Below are 15639 nucleotides of genomic sequence, written 5' to 3' on the forward strand. Positions count from 1 at the left end.
CTGCCTGTGCTCGCTCGCTCTCCTCTCTCTCTGACAAATAAATAAAATCTTAAAAAAAAAAAAGTTACACGTAGAAATACATATGAAGCAAAATGCTGTGTTACTTCTGGGAAAAATTCTGAATATCTGAGAAAAAAATAAGGCCCTGGGAGTCATTTGACTGGTAAAATAATAAAATTGGAAATAAAGGAGAGATACAAAGGAGAGGGGTCAGATCAGGATAATTGTAAGAAGGAAGGAAACAAGACTGATGGTTACTATATAAAGGAGGATAGTTATTATGATGAAGATAAATTCAAAGGTAATCCATTGCTAAATATGAGGACACAGAAAAGGAGACATCGAGAAGAAGTTTATTTATGTGATTAATAGAGAAGGGTCAGGATCAATGAGAAAAAGGACCACAGGTAATAAATATACTATTTAGGAAATGTCACTTCTTTTTTCACCAAATGACTGGGAAATCTCAGCCTTTGCTAGATTTGACAAAATGACAATTTTCAGGCAAATCACAAAGCAAGAACAAAAATAAGGTAATTTAAAGTCTCCTTTTGGAAATCATTAGACAAATTCTCTGTGAATTCAGATGTATGGTATGCTCTGTCCTTTAACTCAGACCCTAATAGTTTATATATCCTACAGCTAAGATTTTTAAAAAGTAGCTAGATTATAAATATATCATAAAATAGTGATTACTTCTGTTTTGTTTGTTTTTGTATTTCCCATATATCCTGAAGACCTTTGAAAATTCTGCACTTGTAGACAAAGACAATTCAGTGGCCATTTGCCACATGGTCACTCTTCCATCTGGGAGGTAAACTCCCACTAAAATTGCTACAGTGTGATAGCACAAGGCCTTCAGTGCTTAATTCCAAAAACATTCACTTTAAGTTTCAACACAAGAAGTGAAGGTATGGCATATTCTAAAAAAATCTTGTATCTTTTTCTGTGTCCTGAAAAATTATGCATGACCTCTAATTTGTAATATGTCCTTTAGGAAATACAGGAAGCCAATCCACTAGTTTCCCAAAGGAGAAGAGGAATGTTGGATTTCCCTGTTACACTTTTACCACCTTTGTCATAAAGACAGAATCAGTTCATCTTGCCCTTTAGAAGAAGTGACCGGGTCATTTCTAAAACTTTGATCTCTAACGTCACATACTAAAACAGCAGGGTGAAGAGGGGTAGTGTCCACCAGACTTACTTTTTAAACAAAATAGTAACTTTACCAGTAGAGGGCTGAGACACCACTGAAGGCAATATAGTATAGGATTATTGCTCATTATTTTGAGTAGAAAAGAGCATAGATGAATGTTTTTCATCTATGCATTCATCTATGCTTCCAATCTCAGGCCTGCCCCATGCTTATTGCATCAAAATGTTCATTGTAGCAAGATATCCAGGTGATTACTAGGCACATTTAAGCTTGAGAAGCACTGTTATAATTTCTTTCTTCAATATCTGAATCATGACCTAGCAAGGTATGCAAAAATCATTGATTTGGGTAGGAAGAGAGAAGGTATTCTCTCTTAATCTCTGTTGAAATTTCCCCAACATAACAGCATACTGAGATGGGCAGACAGTAAATGCTCAATAAATACAATTCAATGCAACAAACCTTATATTCCCACCTGCTCCAAGTCCTGATCTCACCCAAGGTTACTGAAGCTACTTACCAAAGAAAGGAATGATTCTTAGGAAACTTCTGTTGTTTACAAAATATTCATCTATCCTGTCTCCCCACTCTTGGATTATACATGAATATTCACAGAAACTCTTTATGATGTTGTCAAAGAACAGTAAAAACACCCATTTGTTTAAGCTGTCTTATATCAAGATTTCACTGCATGTACTTATGTTTTAGGAGACATTATCTGAACTGCATTTATATCTGATTTTGTAAAACAGCATTTTAATGAGGTTGTATCTTTGTGAAAAGTATAGAGGAAGACATATACAAACAATAGGCAAGACAGTGTGATTATGTAACTGAAAACACCAGTTGAATAAAAATAGAAGTTAAAAAATATTGTGATTCGTACCAGCATATTCAGACATGCAAATTGCATGTATACTGCATAAATCATGGCTGGAATTAACTTGTTCATTTACTAGTGTTTATAAAATCAAGCATTTGATTAACAAATAACAAAAATTGTTTTTATCTGATGATTTAAATTTATTTAGATCTTTTTCCAGATATAAAGTTAAAGATTTCATTTTAAGGCATACTGTTACACAAAAACTACTCTACCTTCCTTAAAAATGAGATAGTTATGTTTACCCATTTATTTTTAAATGAAATAATTTATTTTATTTTCTGGCTTTTTCAAAAAGGCAATATTAATATTTCCATGGTATCATCATTCTAATTATGAAACTATCAATTTAAATAATTATATACATAAAATACTATGAAGAAATAATGAACCACAAATAATCATGCAAAAGTCAGCAACATTAAACATGTAAATGCTAGAAAACTAGAAGCCTCTAATATAAATCAATTGAAAAGGTGATTCCAACCTAATAGATTAATTGCTAACCCATAAGCACTGACATACTGAGCATGGCTGCAGAATTGGAAGTTATGAAATGTTAGTTATTTCATTGAAGGATTTATGCTACTTTTTAAAGTAAATTTCAGTTTGGATCAGATCCAAGAAGAACCCATACTTCAGTGAGGCAGAAGACTCTATCTCAAGAAAAAACTTCCCGTCCTCAAACTGCCCACTCTTACCCCTTGAATTTCCTCTCCTGAAAAATCTATGACAAATACAGTTTTACTCTGAGCTTTTCAGAAATAAGTGATGATCTTATTGAAAAGTTAGGAAGCCAGAGAATTCTTTAGAGAGTTACTTTGTCCTCCAGAGAATTCTTGCAGTGTACACATATCCTTTGGGTGCTCAATATACATTTGTTAGAAGTTAGTATTATTGACTTGCTCTTAATAAGACTGAACACTACTAAATAACAGCTTAGAATTTAACAAGGACAACTCCATTTTCTTAGTCAGGTAGTTGAAATGTTATTGATTTTTTTGGTTTTCCTTGAGAAGATACATTGCTGAAAATATTCCTTATATATAAGCACTGTTAAATTGAAAACATTATACTAGAGGCACTCCCAGGGATTTACAAGCCAGTATTTATACAAGGTTTTTTGCTATATCTGATTGAAGTCAATTAATATTTATGGCGAAGCCTGCAAAAACAGTGATCAAATAACTTTTTTAAAATGACAATTCAGGGGCGCCTGGGTGGCTCAGTGGGTTAAATCCTCTGCCTTCAGCTCAGGTCATGATCTCAGGGTCCTGGGATCAAGCCCCACATCGGGCTCTCTGCTCAGCAGGGAGCCTGCTTCCTCCTCTCTCTCTGCCTGCCTCTCTGCCAACTTGTGATCTCTGTCTGTCAAATAAATAAATAAAATCTTAAAAAAAAAATAAAAAAATAAAATGACAATTCAGATGCATTAGAAATTGTCATACACATGTAATTCTTAAAGATTGTTGAAAGATAAGGGGAATGAGATTGGTTTTACTAGTCTGACAGTTCAAGAATCACCATAAGAGGAGAAAATTTAATATTTGAAAAGTACTACAGTCATTAAAAGAGTAAGTTTGACAGGAATAAGCACAAGGTAAGTAGAATAGACTAGAAAAGTAAGGTATAGGACCAACAGTATATGAGAACTGAGTATATCCTAAGATGTCATTTCAAATTATTTACTTAATAAATCATCTTGTCTAACAGTTTATGCAAGCAAATGTACACTAAAAAATATGGACAGTTTAAAGATATATTGTATGAAACAAAGCTATCAAAGTATAAAAAAATTACAATTAATTAAATATTAAATAGTTTTAAAAACTATTCCTGAGATGGGAACAGGTTCCTAAGCAAGGAATGATGCCCAGAAGCCATTAAATATTCTAACAAATTTAACTTTCCAAAATTTAAAGCTAACATATAATAAAATATAAAAAAAATTTAAAGCATTGCACTGACAGAAAATATTTGCAATACATGTAACAAGTAGTTAATGTCCCAAACATACCAAAAAAAAAAAAAAAAAAAAAAAAAACCCTCCCATTTACAAAGAAGAAAAGAAAAATAGGGCAATAGAAAAAAAAAATGAGTCATGGATAAGAACAAATAACTCACAAATTCAAAATAATAACCAGTAGACTTTTAAATAGTTGTTCACCCTTACATCTAATTAAGGAAATGAAAATTATATCAAAATATCATACAGCCATCAAAATTATTACTGGTTCATTAAGAAGTCCACCAGTGAATTGGTAATTGAAAAAAAATACATTAATTTTTAGAAATAAGTACTTTTCTTCAAATGAGTGAATACACTAACTGTTCAATTATTATTATTATTTTTCAGATTGTATTTATTTGTAAGAGAAAGCACAAGCAGGGGCCACAGCAAGCAGAGGGAAAAGCAGGCTCCCTGCCTAGCTGGGAGCTGGAGCCAGGATTTGATCCCACAACCCTGTGATTGTGACCTGAGCCATCCGGGTGTCTTAATGTGTCTACCTATGAAAGCATCAAAAATTCTGGTCTTGTTATCAGTAGTTCCTTCTGAGAGGATTAGAAGAAAAGGATTAAGGAGAGGGATTAACTTCATTTTGTCTCTAAGAGGTAAGATTATGAGGAGATTTTCACTTTTTTGCTCATTTTCACATTCTGGAAATCCTGGAAATTAAATGTGTGTGTGTGTGTGTGTGTGTGTGTGTGTGTGTGTGTGTGTGTGTGTGTGTCTAGCAATGAAAATTAGTTTTCTTTGGGAAAAAACAATGTATTACATCAAACAAAATTATGCCTTCTTAGTATGAACAGAACTGTCCACTTTTCAAGAAAGCTTATTGATTTGACTTGAAAAGAAATATTAAATCCAAATATCCTTGTAATAAATTTTTCTTTTCCAGAGAAAGTATGTAAAAGATAATAAGCTGGGGCAGCTGGGTGGTTTGGGGCTCTACACTCAGCAGGGAGTCTACTTCAGAATCTCTCTCTCTCCTTCTCCCTCTGCTTCTTCTCCCGCTCGTGTGCTCAACCTCTCTCTCTCTCCCCTACTCCTCCCCTCTCTCAGATAAATAAAAAAATAATAATAAAATAAAATAAATTACATTAAAATAAAATAATAAAATAAAATGCTAATAAGCTTTGTTGATTCTTCTGCTGGGGATTTGGAAGCTAACTTCTTCAAGTCAGCATATGCTAGGTAATGGTGTATTAATGAAAGTATTAATGTAATGGAAAGCAAAAACAGAACACAAAAATCACTTTCCTTGAACACAGTAGACTCCTATAAAAATAGATACCCCACTTTACAAGTAAGAATTTAAGGCCCTATACTTCTAATACAATCAGCTAATATAAACAGAAATATGATTTAAATTTTCAGCAACCCTAATTAATGTTCCTTTTCCCTTCTTTGGACTATGTGTGTGTTATTGCATGTGTTTCTTGACATATTTCTTGAATATGGTTGAATGGCAAGCAGCATCCTTTTCCAGTTGTTACTAGTTTGCCTTATGATGGTGGTTCTCAAACTTCAGTGTGCATGAAAATCATCTGGAAGGCTTGTTAAAACACAGCCTGCTGGACCACATCCCTGGAGTTTGTGATTCAGCCAGTAAAGGGTGGGCCAAAACTGTTTCACTTTTCGTAAGTTCCAAGGGGAACGCTAATGCTACCGTTCTATGGACCTCCCTTTGACAACCCCTGTCTCATTGTGCGGCAGACACTGGGAAGCAAAAACTGTGTTTTCCAGATTCCCTAGCAGCTAAGGATCTGGATGTGATTCAGGTACCATCAATTAGATGCCATCTCCTGGGATTTGGAGAATGAACAAATGGCAGAAGCTTATTTCATGTTCATTCTGGCTGTTTTCTGCTAGCAAGCAGGTGTAAAGAGAACGAGGGTTTTTCTACAGTAACATTCGTGTGTCCAGCTTCCTGCAGAGGTGGCAGCTGGGTACTGAGAGACCTTTGGAGTGGCAGTGGCAGCAGCAACAGCCCCCAAAGTGGCCCCATTTCAGCTTCCTATTCCCTAGAACACAGCATCAGCACTGCAATTCTCACTGGCACCTCAACTTCTGACTTGGCAGCAATGGTAGCTCCCTGACTGGTGGGTTCCACGTGTTTGGGAGTCACTTTTAAAGATTTTATTTATTTATTTGACAGACAGAGATCACAAGTAGGCAGAGAGGCAGGCAGAGAGAGAGGGATAAGCAGGCTCCCCGCTGAGCAGAGAGCCCAATGCGGGGCTCCATCCCAGGACCCTGAGATCATGACCTGAGCTGAAGGCAGAGGCTTTAACCCACTGAGCCACCCAGGCGCCCCTGGGAGTCACTTTTAAAGGCCCAGCCTAATTCCGGCTTCTTCCAGCCCTTTCAGTGATTTCCTAAGCACATAATTATCTCTCTACTTAAAATTCCCAAGGTGGTTTCTGTTCCCTCTAGTGAATCCTGACCCAATAGAAATGTAAAGATATTAAGATAAGGTTCAAAAACAAGAATTTCTTCTGTGATTCAATCCTGCACAACCTTGAGCAAATTACTCACTTAGTTTCTATAAATAGACATTTCTCAAACTAAAAATAGTTTACCATACTACCTAATAGAAATGCCAAAATATTTAGAATAACAAAGGAAATTTCCCCAAACTTAACTATAGTTGGGCAGCTCACTACTTCTTACAGAATACAGGTTAGTCCTCAGATAATAAGACAACAGAACTGGAAGGGATCCTAGAGGTTATCTATTCTAATTGCTCCTGCAGAAACTCCTGCCCTTGTACAGCAGAAAAGGACACTGAAATTCAGAAAACTTAAATGACAGCCTACACCCAAGTCCAGGACTTCAAATCTAATTCCTAACAGTTAGTAGTTTAGTCGGGTTATCTAATTTACTGTTAGAAATAGTTAGCACCTTATATACCACAATGTGTACATTATCATCTTTTTATGCCGATGTGTTTCCCATACCTTAGTATATTCTGTATTATAGTGTGAGGAAAAATGTGTTTTATCAAGTGATGAGAAGAGATTGCATGGATAGTTAGATGTACTTTATAGTTTGCGACATTTTTATAAGTCTCATCTCATAAACATTTTTAAATGATTCTTTTTTTCCCCCAATGAGTCTTTCCACAATCCTGTGGATATTAGTTACCATTTAGGGGCACCAGAATAAAATTCAGTATATATACTGTATCTACTCTGTAATCAAGGCCTCAATGTGACTCACAACAAAAATTCTGTTGAGCTTCTGGAAAGAAAGGTATCCTACAAGATAGTCATAGTGATGCAAATTTATTTTTACACTATTTTATATATTTGTGAAGAAAAAAGCAACCGTAAGTCTTTAGAACCCACCTAGAAAAAAACTCAGAAATACAAAAATTGTCTGAGTCCATTGAATCAGTGTAGTTAATGTCTATAAGATACCCTTGGGCTCAGAAATTATGTGCTCAGGAGAGAAAGCATACTTCTAGAAATCAGGGCTTTGTTCTCCAGGAAACAGTAAAGGCAGTAATCAAAATGAAATAAAGGCACCCAATGAAGATTCCCATAGGTATAACTGCTTCCTAAGTGGATGTTTGATTGCTCTCAGCTTCTCCTTTTTATGTTCATCTTTCTACCACAAAGACCATTCTCTGTGGCACTTCATAAGGTTGTTAATGATTTACTGTTGGAAGATGCAGGTGTCTAGAAGGGAGATACACAGAAATAGTGCAATTTTTTTTTAAATGTAGGAGTGTTGGACAGAAATAGATTTTAAAATTCTTATTCCATTACCTTTTTTTAGAAAAGAAGAATGCATTTCCCCTATATTCACTCTGGTTATCTTAAATCTATGTCTATTTTAATACCCGAGTATTATTAGTATATGGATTACTATAAGCAAGTTATAAAGAATACAGTTTACCTTAGTATGTTCTTATTTCACTTTCATCTTTTTCATTGCCCCATAGGTTCTCACACAGGGTCACAATCAGGAATGCTATTGTCATGGACTTTACTCAAAAATTAACCTCTCTCTCTTCAGGGCTCTATTAACACCCTCAACTATTCATTGTGGCTAATTTTACCTGCGTTTTAGAAGACAGGTCATCTAATAAACAACCCAGACTAAAGTATGAAAGACTAATGCCCCCCCAATTTCCATTTTAAAAGAAGTCAGTTACTAACTAAATGAGTTTCTAAATTGTGAAATTTTAATCTGATGGGCAAGACTGAAATTTTACTTCAAATGCAGTCTTCTTTTCTAATCTGATGGGGGAAAAATTACCCAACCAACAGTATATCTTATATATTGTGCTTCTCAAAAGTTATTTTTTGTTCAAAATATATAAACAAGAAAATATATCAGTTTCAAATGATAACAACTGGCAACCAACCTGAGTGGCAAGGACTTTGGTTGACTGCCAGCCATGTGTGGCAAGGACAATCATGATTCTAACACAGATCAATTTTCAATGATGATCCTAAATAATTTCTTATATCCTGTATCTTAAAAGAAGAAATAGTAAAACTTAAGACTACTTATGATATTGTCCCTAAATGGAAAAATCAAAGTTGAGCTCAACTTCCCTCCATCCGGTTTGTGAGGCTATGAATACTAACACACCTTCCTTCCCAGATTTCTGCTAGTGACTTTAGAGAAATGTGGCCCTTCAATCTCACAGTTACCATATGTGAAGATAATGGATTGGGGTTTTACTGTGTGGGGTATTTTCTTTCTCAAAATCAGAACTCACTTCTTTATAGAGATCAGGATATTCACTAATGAATTCTTAGATAATATTCTTTAGGAATGTGGTGACGCTGTTAGTCAGCTAAGTCTAACAGGTCACCTACACGAGTATTAAATACATTCTAAATATAGCCTGGACACAGCTAAGGTACTGCATACACTGGAGGTATTTAATGTACTTTAACATTCAAATGAAATGTGTGCAAGCCACAGGAGAAAATGTATTCACTGGCTTTTGAATGCTGCTAGCTCTCAGTTCTACTCTACCCTGCTGGATCCTCTCTCTATCCAAGACTGCTGCTTTTCTCTGAGTTTTCCCAATCCTGATAAGCACCCTTATGTATCCATCCCCCAAGTGGTGTGCCCCCGCTCAGACCGTCATTCAAGTTTCAGAAGTTACAAAGAGAGGGGCAAGGAAGAGCCAACCAAGAGTTTACGTGACCAAGAGCTTATTATGAGAAACCAGACATTCATGTGTATAAATCATCCTTCAGCTATGCTCATTTACCATCCAACTGCGGAGCATTCTGGCTTTCTTTGGGTGGTTGGTCTACGTTCTCCACTTTCCTCTCAGTGACCCTCTCCATCCCCTGCTTCCTGTTTCTTCACCTTCTGTTGGAAATTTGAAAAGTCTCATTTTACTATGATGAGCAATTTAATGTTTGCTTGCCTTTCTTCTCAGCCCTCCCAGGTATGTCTAAGCCCCATTTTTCTCAAGCAAATGCCTCATTTAAGCATTTTGCCAAGCAAAAAAATGTCAACTTGAGGAAAATTATTCTATTCCTCTAAATTACAGATGCAAATACATTATCTATATTCTCTCTTCAAAACGTGAGTATAAATATATTTCTAAATACATTTATTGACACAAATATGTATATTTAAACTGTAATAATTAAATTTGGTTTAGGTTTACTATAACAAGTTATTGTACACAAACCAAATAATATTTAATTAAACTTTTTTATAAATTTACATACCCACAGGTTTGGCTCGTTCATTGCTGATAGAATCATCTTGTATTAGTACAAAAATTATTAAGGATCTGTGTTCTGATCAGTATATCCATAAATGCATATTTTGATGTTAATAGAAAACAATGTTTATTATGCCCTAAAATAGGTTCCTATCTGTAAGAAAACCCAATAATTTTGAACTATTAGCATATAATTAAATGTCATGCCCAACCAAGTGAGTTGTATCTGAGGTAACAGTCAAGGGCAGATTCTGAAAATACTTTCAGTGTATGTTCTTCCCCACATAACTGACGGACTGCCATAGCAACATCCATTGCTTCTGTCTCTGTAGTGAATGGAAAAAAGTATATATCAAGTTACTGCGGGTAAATATGAAAGTACATATTTTATCAGAAAAAGTTTTATACTATGAAACTTAGGGCCCCAAATCACAATGGAGATCCTTAGAATCTTAATTATCCCTCTCGGCATTGATGATCACTTATCAATGCAAACAGCAAAGAAAAAATTATTTTAATTAATGTGCATATTAAAGGGAGGAAGAAACTATGCTTTCATGACTGATGTTCTCTATAAGAATAATTGCCTCATTAACCTTATGGTATCAACTCTGCCTCATTATGAAGGTCAGATGAATGGATTTATGTATTTCTAAGTAGCAGAAAATTGTATACAAAATATTGAAAGTGCTACCACTCCATTTGTCAGAGAGATAAAATTTAAAGGGCAATCCTAAAAATTAAATAAAATAGTCACAGAGCCCTAATATATAACATATACAATTGCTATCCTTTATATTATTTGTGCAGAGTAAGTATGATGTGTCAGGATGGTTTTGTAAGTACACTCTTCAATAAACTAGCATAAACTACACACATTCTAGGAATAAAATATGATCAAAACAGAAGTGTTTATATACAACTTTTAAAGTACAAGGGCACACGTCCTAAAAAAAGAGTTTAGAATGGTAAGACAAAATATAACCATTGCTCTGATTATACAAAAATTAAGTAGTGTGCTATTTTTAGGGCATCACCTCAAGAAGTGTCAGGACTCTTGACCTATGTTAAATGAACTTATCAATATTGTTTCCCAAAATTTTTAGAGGAAATTATCCATTCCATTGATGTTAACTCTCTCTACAACAAATTGAGCATGAACAAGAAATTTTTTACTGTAACTGGACTCCTACTTTCATAGAAATTGCTCAAAGTTAAGGGAAAATTGATTTAGTTTAAAAAGGCTAAGATGCTAATTAATACCTTCTAGATTTTCAAAAGTCTGGAAAAGTAACAGACTCAAATAATAATATTTATCATAATCCAAAATTCTGTAACAGCTTTATTCATTATAGTAAAACAGGACAAACATGTACTTCTGCTTGCTTCAAAATATTCTTGAACCTGAGTGAAAAAGTACCTTCATATAGTTGCTTTTTTAAAAATTTAAATAAATTTTTAATTTTAGAACAGTTTTTATAGTAAAGTTGCAAGGATAGTATAGAGTTCTCATATACTCTGTCTTTGGTTTTCCCTACTATTAACATCTTCTATTATATGGTACATTTGTCACAGCTAATGAGCAAACATTGATACATTATTATTAGCTGAAATCTAGACTTTATTTAGATGTCATTACTTTCTCCCTAATGACCATTTTTTGTTCCAGGATCCCACTCAGGACACTGAGTTGTCATGACTCAGTTGTCACTCACTTAGTCGTTATGTCTCCTTAGGCCTCTCCTAGCTGTGATTATTTCTCAGGCTTTCCTTGTGTTTGATGACCTTGGCAGTTTGAAGGAGAATTGTTTATATATTCTGTAGAAGGTCTCTTGATTTGGGTTTGTCTGATGCTTTTCTTGTGGTTAGAGTAGGGTGATGGGTTTGGAGTAGGAAGGTCACACAAGTAAAATTCCATTTTCAATGCATCCAGGGTATATGTAACCAACATGACTGTTAATGTTGACCTAAATTACATGATGGTGGTAATACCTGTCATCTTTCTCCACTTTCAAGCCTGGACAATTTTTAACAAATGTTAGTATGAGTTACAAGAGTTGAGTTTCCTTCTCTTGAAAAATAGGACATATACCCAGCTGTCCAATAAGGATTAGGACTATTTCCCCCCAGAAGTAAAAGTTGAGAGGTCTCCAACTCTTTTCCAACACTAGAGTTCAAAACTCCTATTCTCCCTGAATTCTCTCTTGCTAACAGAATAGAAGTGCAATCTCTGTGGTACAAAGAAATTGATGGATGATCCTAAATACATGTCTTAAGGCCGAGAACTAAATGAGACCCCATAGTGAAGGTTTTGAATCACACTAAATTGAATTTATTTTTTAAACTTGATTTTTGAAATAATTTCTGGATTTCAATGTCATTTTTAGGTTAAAAGTCTTATGACACAAGTAGAATGTCTAACTTACAAATAGTAGAGAACCTGCAAGCTCCAAACACATCAATAAGAGAAAATAAACAGTGGGCCGAGAGGAAACTTAAGGGAAAGAATTGTGGCAGGATGGGGAGGGTGATGATGTATGGGAGGGAAAGAGTTGTCAGAAATTTATTTGCAAACAGATCAAAGTCATAGTCTCACAAACACTAAAGTTCCCCAGCCTTTACTAAGTGAATTGAAGATCGCTTTTAACTTCTATTATTGCACTAGTTTAAAAGCTCCTCACATTCAGAGGCTTAGAGTCTAGTAAGAGGAACAAGGAAAGACTAAATAAATGCAAGGATCACAGGAAGACTTATTATACTCATCTGACAGGAGGAAGTAGGTCTAGAAAGATTCCATAAAGTTGCTACGGAATAAATACATTTCAGAAAGAAAGATAAACTGGATTAAAGAGGAATATAATAAATCTTTTGAAAGAATTAGTTTCTCCAAAAACACCTTCTGATGTGTTGTCATTCTTAGGTGATATTTTTCACACACACACACACACACACACACACGAATTTATACTCTTTATTAATACACTCCATTGTGGTTTGTTGTGGAACTTGTATCTATGTATATGGTGTGTGTGTACTTCATTTGGAAAACATACCCCACTATCTCTTAGCAGAAACAGAAGACAAACAACTCACAGCATACAAAGGAGGGGGCAGCCTGATTTCTCCAATAACACAAAGCTAAAGTGGGTCAAATGTGACCTTAACTGAGATGACCTTACAGCTGTCTGCTGTTTCTCAAACAAGTCAATAAAATGGGAAATACGATGAAAAGGATAGAAAAATATGAAAACTTTGTTGCCTTGGCCAGTTACTGACTGTAGGATAATCACACAAAAACCACAGAGACAAATAAAAGCTAAAATGGAAACCAGCAGATCATGTGGTAGCATATAATCTAATCAACACAGATTAAAGGTTAAGATCATAAACTCCTAAAACAAAGTGTGGGAGTTCAGATCCCAGCTCTGCCACGTCCTATGAATATGACCTATCTGTTCCTCCATTCATCATATATAAAACAAGGATAATAATAGAACCTATCCCATATCCATCAGGTAGTTGTAAGAACACCTTTAAATAATTTAGTATTTGTGATTTATTTAAGAACAACTCTAACATGTAGTAAAATCACACAAGTGTTAACTGTCATCATTATTTCTTGACGCAGTGAGGGTAGTACTCTACCACTGCTCTATGTAAGCACTCTAGAATTAAATAAACTAAGTTTGAATTCTTACCAACTCTGTGTGACCCTAGGAAAGTCATTTATCCTCTCTGTTTCCTCAACTTTAAAATGGGACTTCTGAGGAGTAAATAAAACCATGTATATAAAATTCTTAAGACAATAGATGACACATTAAAGAGAACCAGTAATAGTGTTTGTTGTGATTATTAACATGCCTTTAGCACTGGCCAAATAAAAAGTAGCAGAAAACCAAGTTAAGAAAAGCTGCTTTAATAGAAACTGATAAACCTTAGCTATAAATGTAAATGACTTTGAAGAGTCCCAGAAACCTATGGAGAGAGGGTACCACGCTGCTACTTTTGAAGCCACAGCAAATGCAGTTATTGTTGTTATTAAAACATATTTTATGAGTTAATATTTTGCTTTGAAAGCAGAGCACTAGATTGTCTAGCAGGCTGGCTTTTCTAGATTTGTGGGATGTGGAATGATGCAAAAGAAAAATTAACCTACAGAAAATTATTTGTATATGCCATGCTCTGAACATTTTTGGGCAATAGTTGAGTGTAAATTATCACCAAAATATAAAAAAAAACTAAATTAGGTGAGGGAAAGAAACATCCTAGATGATTAGAGGTGACAATGCCTGATGCTCACGCAAGGCCAGGAATAGTGTTTGTTTCCAATAGCTAGATGAAATAAACTACATAGCTCATGGATTGCTGTGCAAAATACAGAGAAGGAACTAAACTCAGAAGAGGGGAATAACTAGGCCCAGACAGAGAACTACACAACGCCCATCTAAGAAATCATAAAAACAAAAGACAAAATGATAAAATGGGTTCCAAATAATTTCATTCTAGAAAAAGCTCAATAACATTTAGTGGGGTACAAATATATTCAACAGAAATAGAACAAATAGACAACAACAAGATAGTAGATTTACATATAGCCCATATACTGATCACATTAAATATAAATAATCTAAATAACTAAAAGGCAGTTTGTCTGCTAGAACAAAAGAATAAGAACCAAATATATGCTGTATACATGAGACACACTTAAGTATAAAGATACAAATAGGTTAAAACTTAAATGGTGGAAAATAGGGGTGCCTGGGTGGCTTAGTCAGTTAAGCCACCAACTCTTGATTTTGGCTCAGGTCATGACCTCGGGGTTGTGGGATCAAGCCCAGCGTTGGGCTCCCCACTTACAGTCTCTATTATTTGTGCATCCTAAATTTGATGAAAGACATGACTATAAATTTCCAAGAAGCTTAATGAACTCAATTAGGATGAATTCAAAGAAACCTACACTAAATTATATATATATATATAATATATATATTACATTATAGTCAAAATGTCCAAAGGCAGAATCTTGTAAGCAACAAGAGAAATACAACTAGTCACATAAAAAGGATCCTCAATAAGATTACCCACAGATTTCTCATCAGAAATTGTAGGCCAGTAGGTAGTGTACTGCTATATTCAAAATGCTAAAAGAAAAGACCTATGAACCAAGAATCCTATATTTGTCTTTCAAAAGTGAGGGAGAAATTAAGGATGAAGAATTCATCGCCACTAGACCTTCCCAGAAAGAAATGAAAGGACACTAGGCAATAACTGAAAGCCATATGAAGAAATAAAGGTCTTAGTAAAGGTTAAAGCATGGGCAATTATATAAACAAATACTATTGTAACAATAGTGTGTAACTATACTTTTTGTTTTCTATATAATTTAGCAGACAAATATATTTAAATAAAATAGTTTAAAAGCTACCATTATTATAACTATGGTTTTGAACTCCACATTCTGTTTCCTACATAATTTTAAAGACAAATGCATCAAGAAATTATTAGTTTATTTTTTGGACACACATCTATAAAGATACAATTTTGTGTCATCAACAATAAAAAAGGATGGGCTCAGAGCTGTTAAAGGAGTAGAGGTTTTGTATGTTATTGAAGTTAAGTTGGTATAAATTGAAATTACAGTCCTATAACTTTAGAATGTTAAATGTAATCCTGTGGTAACCAAAAGAAAATACCTATAGGATATACAAAAAAAGAAATGAGAAAGGAATTTAAGCATTTCATTGTAAAAAATCAACCATACACAAAGGAAGACAGTATGCAGGAAGTGAGGGGCCAAAAAGCTGTCAGGCATGTAGAAAACAAATGAAAAAGTAGCAGAAGTCTTTTCTATCAGTAATTACCCAATTTATTTCATTTACTTAATTATTTAT

This window comes from Lutra lutra, chromosome 6 (genome assembly GCF_902655055.1).
Source record: "Lutra lutra chromosome 6, mLutLut1.2, whole genome shotgun sequence".
NCBI classification, from domain to species: Eukaryota; Metazoa; Chordata; class Mammalia; order Carnivora; family Mustelidae; genus Lutra; species Lutra lutra.